Source organism: Petaurus breviceps, unplaced genomic scaffold (genome assembly GCF_028583685.1).
Source record: "Petaurus breviceps papuanus isolate PSGF00001 unplaced genomic scaffold, PetGlider_PUasm1.0 220, whole genome shotgun sequence".
NCBI lineage: Eukaryota > Metazoa > Chordata > Mammalia > Diprotodontia > Petauridae > Petaurus > Petaurus breviceps.
In genome coordinates, this window is record NW_027185876.1 from 8,121,803 (window position 1) to 8,129,622 (window position 7,820).

The following is a 7,820-nucleotide window of genomic DNA, read 5'->3' on the forward strand; positions in this document are numbered from 1 at the left end:
TTGTCATTTTCTTTTCCATCTCATTTTACAAATGAGGACTTTGAGGCTAACAGGGTTAAGTGACTTGCCCAGGGTCACACATTTACTAAATGTCTTAGGCCAAATTTGAACTCAGGAAGATGTTTCTTCCTGACTCTAGGCACAGCACTCTATCCACTGTCATGTAGTTGCCTTTTCTCTATGACACCTTTTCTGATTCCCCAATTGGGTGGTGTTTCTGCCTCTGGATTTATTTCATTTATATTGTTATTTGTTCATGCTTTCTCTGCCAATAGAATGTAAGCTCAATGAGGACAGGAAATTTTACTTTGTTTCCCCCGCACACGTACCACAATGTCTTGCCCAGAGTCACAAAGTCAGATGGGTGAGAGGCAAGGCTGGAATCCAGGTCTGCTTGACTCAGAGGGTCAAATCTTTATGCTCTGTTTCACCTGGCACATAACATTCATTTAATAAAAACTTGTTGGTTGTTTCATCAAATGATTGCTTGATAAAGGAAGATCTCAATGCATTCTTGTTTTGGTTTTTCCCACTATGGCTTACAAATTACTCATTGTAGCCAGGCTGGGAAAGATGATAATAGGAGCTTTATGTTTGCAACAGGTACAAGAAGTGTCTTGGTGAGTATATAACTCTTTTTACCCTGTCTGATAACACCACCTCCTACATCTGAATCCAGTGATAATATATGGACCCATTTAAATCGGTAGATTATACATCTAAACTGTGGTTTGAAGCCCTTGAAAATATTCTGGGATGACAGGTTGCAATCTCAACGAGTCAAACTCAACCTTTCATTTTTCCAGGAGACATAATAAATCATGTTCCACACAATTCACTGGGCCATTGGATGTTTACTGAGGTCATTGAAACTTCCAAGTCATTTGCTTTTTGAGAACATTAAAAATGACATAAAGTATGCATTTTAAGTCATGACTGAAAGACTTAGTCAATTTGTGTTTATTGTTTTTTTTAACTTAAAAAAAATGTGGACATGCCAATCATCAGCAAACACAGACTTCTCAAGATAACAAAGAGCAAAAGAGAGAATTACATAATAAATTTCCAGTTTCATGTGCAATAGTCTTTTTTTCAATTCAAAGTTATGTAAATTCTTGTTTTATTTAAGTTCAGAATAAAATAATTAAAAAGAAACTATGTTCCTATGTGCATTTTAATGAAATATTTTCATTAGAAGTCAATCAACAAACATTTATTAAGCTATTTTACTGGAAATAATAAGAAAGACAAAAACACAATCTCTATACTCAAGGAGCTCATATTCTATTGTCGAAGATAACATGCAAATGATTCTGCATATTGAAGATATATAAAGAATACATGTAAGATAATCTCAAATTATGTCTGTTCCCTTCTTTACTTTTTCCCTTCCGTGTGTTTCAAAAGTATTTTATAGATGTTTTTTTCAGTTTTTAATTATCTGCTAATCTACCTTTCCCACTCTCCTATGAGTAGAAGCCCTCCCTTGTAACAAATGTGTATAGTGAGGCAAATTAAAGGAATCCATTGACAGGTCTGAGAATGCATATCTTACTCTTTACCTCTCTAGTCTATCATCTCTCTATAGACTGAGAGGTGGAAACATGTTTAATCATCAGGGCTTTAAAATTATGATGGCTTGCCATTTTTTCCCAGAGTTCTGAGATCTCTCAAAGTTATTTTCCATCACATTATTATTATGATCATCAGAATAACAACAACATTCACCCAGGTCTACTCACTATGCCCTCCTTCAATTCATACATGTCTTTCTATATTTGTGCATCTTCTTATGGGCTGAACATAAAGAGGGCTAAGTATTATTAGAAGATGTTAAGAATAGAGACGTGCCTTATTGAATTCTAATAATTAAATACACCTTGAGAAGGTACTTGCAGAATTAGCATTATCTGTGGATAAAGCTTATGATGAGTGTGTTTGCATCTCAATGGTTTCCTACAGAGTGTTCCCTGTTCCCCTCTCACTTTCCATGTCACATAAGAGTTTTTACATACCCTTCAGCAAAAGAGCTGGGAATTGGGCCAGTCCTCATATTTTTAATAAGCCACAGCCTACTTGTGTCAAGGCCACAGCTCAAGAGGCATGACATGTAGCAAATGTTGGTCTCTGGTGACTGCTTTGTATCCAAGACCCAAAACACTTTTTGAAGACTTTAATAAAGTAAGGCTCATTGCTCCATGGCTGATTGAGGCTGCTTGCATTATTACCCCCTGCCCTGCAGTATATTATAAACATTCATCTTTTTATTTCAATTCCTCCTCTTCATGCATTTTTTTTCATTGTATTGTTTTAAACTGCCATTTTTCCATCTTTTATGATTAGTTTAGGTTTTCTTTTTCAGCCAGCAAAAACAGATGGAGGAGAGTGAAGGCTGGTCGTGAAGAAGGGCCAGAGGAGATAAGCCCTCAAAACCTGACTTCCTGGGGAGCCCCTGGATAATTTTCTCTTAGATTTCTTTTTAGGAATCTTCCCACATGTCTCCATTCCAACATTTTGTGTTTCATTCCGTTATGTTTGATTGTTCATTCTGACCTCATTTTGAAAATTCCCCTATGGAATTGTTACATCAGAGGTATAAAGATCTATACTCTGTTCAGAGTCCCATAGGAATGCTAGAAAAATTAAAAAAAAAATGGAAGAGGCAGGAAAAGGGAACAGTCATTGTCAATTTTGTGTGTTTGCATTTTTTTTAATTAAAAAAAAACATTGATAATTACCTGTAAAAGATAGTTTGCATTCAAAACATTGTCATTTATTTATTTGTTTATTTGGTGTTTATATTCACAATCCTCTTTCCCCAAATATTTGAATTTTCTCCTTGTCAAAAGATGACTAGCCTTGGATACAAAAGACATGTATTAGAATCTTACCTCTGACATTTGGGTCGTAAGATTTTTGAGCTGGGAGGGACCTTATAGGTCATCTAATCCAACCCCTTAATTTTCCAGATGAGGAAACTAAGGCTCCCAGAATTTGTCTCTTACTTAAGGCTATAAAAGTCATAAGCAGCAGAGCCAAAAGCAGAACTCAGATCTTTTTACTCTTTCCACTATACTGGGCAAACTACTTAAACTTTCTAGGCCTCAGTTTTCATATCAGGGAGATAAGGATAATTATTCTTCCATACCCTCTTTATAGAATTGTGTGGCGTTGGAGTATTACCGTGTTTCCCCGATAATAAGATAAGACACTGTCTTATTATGTTTTTTGGACAGAAAAAGACCAGAGGGCTTATTTTTAAGGGAGGGCTTATTTTAATGAACATTGACAGCAATTTTAATAAACAGGTAAATGTGAACAAAAAAATGTACCTTTAGTCAATAAGCAAATCACTGGGGAAGAACAGGATGACGCGCTCACTGCTGCAGTTCTGATTGGATGCAGCTCGGAGCGCGGCGTGCATTTCACCCGGGGGGGGGGGACGGTGCATACAGAGGGTACCGTAATGTAGCATGTAGCGCAGGGGATCACCTTCACTACAGTAGCAATCTCAATAGGGCTTATTTTCGGGGGAGGGCTTATTTTAGAGGAATCTTACACAGTAAGGGGAGGGCTTATTTTCGGGATAGGTCTTATTATCGGGGAAACACAGTAGGGCTAAGAAGGATTTTGAGAATAAAATCAATCAACAAGACTTTATAAAGTATCTACGCCAATATGCCAAAAACAACTTAGAAGCAAATTTCTGGGGTCTTTAGTCCCATTTATTTCTCCCCTCCCAAGTTATTTTGTAACTTTAAGAAAAAAAGTTTCTATTTTCTTTACAATTCACCACCATTTAACTTTAGTTCACTCCAATGCGTACTGCAAAAACTGGCATGTGGTAGGCATTTAATAATTGCTTGTTGATGATTAAATGCCTCCTTCAAGAATTTTATGTACTATCTTAATGGGTTTACATATCCTTATAATAGAGAAAATAAACAATAATTTCCATAAGCTGAGATTCCCTGAGTTTAGGTAACAAAGTCCATTTCACCTCTCTGTTTAGCGTGACCTAGATACTCGACCAGAATTTTTGATGTCACAGAGCTGATTTTATAGAACATAAAAGTTTTGAAAAGTGCTCTCCCTACTAGTTAATTTTAATGAGTCTCACAACATACCCATGAGGTAAATATTAGATTTATGATCCTTTTGTTCTAGAAGAAGAAATAAAAGTTTAGGGGAAGTTAAAGGACTTGACCATGGTCACAAAGCTAGTAATTGTCAGAGGTGAGATTCAAACTGAATCTCTTAGACTTATGTCATTTACATCATACCATAATACTTCACCACCCCCACCTATCACCATGCTCCAAAGCTCTGCTTCACCTACGTTTGATGCATTTCTATAGCTCACTTGAAGATGGAACATTAATTTATTTTATGAAGTCATCTTGTCTTCAATTCCTTTGAAATGTCACTTAAGATGGGTAAAAATGGATTGTTTGCTTCCACTTAGGGCTAGTCATTTGTATATATGCTTACATTGTTGAATCATTTCAGTCTTGTCCAAATCTTTTAGACCTCATTTGAAGTCTTGGCAAAGATAAAGGAGTTGTTTGCCATTTCCTTCTCTACTTCATTTTACAGGTGAGGAAACTGAGGCAAACAGGGTTAAATGACTTGTCCAGGGTCACACAGTTAGTAAGTGAAACCAGATTTTGAACTCAGGAAAATGTCTTCCTGCCTTGGGGCTGGCACTCTGTCCACTGCAGCCTAGCTCTGTCCACTTCCATATGTGTCTATCACACTGGAGGCTCTAAGTTAAGAGGAGTGGGTACATAAGCACAATGAAGAAACATGGATAGATCACTCATTATCCTTAATCCACCTAGGGAGATGCACTTAGACTTCTATAGTTCAATAATATTTTATGTCAAAAGAAAAATGAGTTGATCTTTCTGGGTTCCCTACTCACTCTCCTGTCTTTAGCAACCAGTTCATGAGGTGCTGGGACTGGGAAGTCTCTTGTCCACTATTTATCAGTATTCGATATCAGATCCTATTTCTGGATGTTAACTTCCATCTTTCAGGGAAACTAGGGGATAAAAAGGTTTAATTTGCATGACAATTAGTATTGTTTGAGGCTGAGGGGAAGTATTTCATTTTTGTTTTTTGTTTTGTTTTTGGCTTTTTTTGGAGGGCTATTGGGGTTAAGTGACTTGCCCAAAGTCACACAGCTAGTGGAAGTATTTCTTCTACAGGGAATCTCAAAACTGTACAATTTTAAACCACTGGGACTACAGTAGCTTAGAACTACACTAAGACTTTTAGAATACACTATACAATACCCTATGCATTTTTTTCCTCCTTTCTCTTTAAATGTTTTGATTTTTTTTTAAATAAGCATTGGAGAAGTTATATCTCAAGAATTAATGCATTTTCAGAATCTTTCACAACCTGTGATCCATCTTTACTTTCTTTATGTCTCTCTTTATCTCTGTTCCTTTATGTCTGTCTTTGTCTATGTGTGTATCTCTACACACATGAATATACATACACACACACAAACACACATTCCCTAGAGTAGCAATTTTGTTGAGTACTGGCTTTAAACAAAGGAAGATGGGTTTAAATGCCATCTCTGACATTTGGATTTATATTCGGTGGGGGGGTGGGGGTAATGTAATGGAAAGAATGTTTGTTTGACCTGGTGTCAGGAAGACCTGAGTTCAAATCCAGCCTCAGAGGCTAACCGATTTATTGACCCTAGGCAAGTCACTAAACCTTTCCTCATCTGTAACATGGAGATAATAATAGCTCCTATGCCCCAGGCTTCCTATGACAATAACATAAGATAATAATTCTAAAGTAATTTATAAACCTTGAAGTACCATATAGAAGTTAGCTATTTTATGTATATATATGTATGTGTGTATACATATACATACACATATACATACATTTTCATATAAATATGTATTTATGCATGTAGTTATGTGCAATCTACATACAGCAAACATCTATCTATCTGTCTACATACACAAGTATATACACAACCTGGTAGCCATTTTTTTTCTCTTAATAGGAAAGGGGAAGTTATTATAAAAGTAATAATAATATAGATTGGCAGTTAATTGGCTCAGTAGATAAGAGTGTCAGACCCAGAGTCAGTAAGTGTATGGCCCTGAGCAAATCATTGAACCCTGTTTGCCTCAATTTCCTCATCTGTAAAAGGTTCTGGTGAAGAAAATGTTACATCATTCCAGTATTTTTGTCAAGAAAACCAGAAATGGGGTTACAAGGAGTCATGACTGAAAATAGAAAGGTCAATCTATCAATAACATTTAGAGAAGAGGGGAAAAGAAGTTCTGTTTTTGGACATGTTGATTTTAGGATGTCTGGTAAATTCAGTTAGAGGTGTCCAATAGGCAGTTTGAGAACTATGGCATTTAAATGTTGATTGACAAAAGATCTCTATTTATAAAGGTAACTATACTCTTTATTAAGTTTGCAAAGCTATTCAGTGAACAGAGATGGAAAACTTGAAGAAAAATGACAAAAATGGGTTAGTTGCTGAACTATAATTTAACTTTTCCAAAGTTTATAACAATAATCCTAATATCCAGTGAGAGAGGAGGAAGAAAGAAGGGAATAGAGACTAAGAGACTGTGGAAGAAATAGACACCCCTATCTCCACCACATTTCAGATGGTACCTATTATTATTAAACAAACTAATCCTTCTCCTATTTGGCTTCCTTCAATCTCCTGGAAGACAGAGCTGAAACAAGAAACATGTTCCCACATTGGGCGAGGACAATAAACTTCCTAGCACTCCAAATATTTAGAAGTAGCACTGGCCCTTAGATGTGGGACTTTAGATGTGGGGTTCCAGAAAGACTGTCTGGAATCAACTATGTACTGAACGGGGGCAGAAAGAGGAACAGGCACAATGACTCATCCATCCATCAGCAGACACTTAGCAAATTCATTAAATTCACATTCTCTAGAGTGCAGCTAACTTCCCCTCATTTGCTGATTGTTTTCTTCCAAGTTTTTACTGTCCTGGCCACTTTGAGACCCCTTTCTCAAACGCTGATTCAGTACTGCTGATACTTTAAAAAAATAAATTCTATTTGGACTCAAGAAGCTTTTAATTGGCTTGCCACTGAAAATATTTCTACCTTTGAACCTGATAGCTTTGAGATTTTAAAGGGAACTCACATTCAGTGGGGAAGAGTGCTCTCCAACCCATAGTGAGGGAGTGATCCTTTTGGAGTCTGAAACTTTATACAAAGAGAAGGGACTCCAAAAAGGTTGGGATAAAAAGAGTTGTCTTTCCTTTCCTTTGAGTTCACACATAGAGACAACTGAGCTTAACTGGGTATATGGAAGCCAGTGTTTTATTCAATCAGCTACCAACTAGAATGATTCTTTCCTGGCTATGGGAGTGAATTCTACGGAATCACAAGGTCTTAAAGCCAAAACGCACCTCAGAGGCAATCTAATGCAGTTTGATAAAAGATTCCTCCTCTGTAGCATGCCCAGAAAGTCGTCACACAATGAGGGGTGGGCTCCTACCTCTAGTAGGAGCACTGTTTTTTTTTTTTTTTTGCATGCCTCTTATAATGTCCTTCTATTCATCTAGCATTGATTTAATAACTACTATATGCAAGGCATTATTCTGGTCCTAAAGACACTAAAGACAAAACTAATACAGACCCTGTCCCCAAGAAGCTTACATTTTTCTAGGGGACATAAAATGTCCTTATATAAGGGAATATAAAATAGTTCTCGGAGTGAAGCACTAAAAATTGGAAGGATCAGGATTTTCAAGATACCAAGGCAAGGAAGGAAGATATTCCAGGCACTG

At 36.7% G+C, this 7,820-nt stretch overlaps 1 long non-coding RNA gene across 1 annotated transcript in view; it reads left to right on the top strand.

Annotated features, from left to right (window-relative positions):
* LOC138166106 (uncharacterized) overlaps nucleotides 1-2,625 on the top strand; it is a 335,461-nt gene extending 332,836 nt beyond the window's left edge. Inside the window, exon 5 of the long non-coding RNA XR_011169530.1 lies at nucleotides 2,363-2,625. This is a non-coding gene — a long non-coding RNA (uncharacterized lncRNA). The remainder of the gene's footprint in view (nucleotides 1-2,362) is intronic.
* The last annotated feature ends 5,195 nt before the right edge of the window (nucleotides 2,626-7,820 follow it).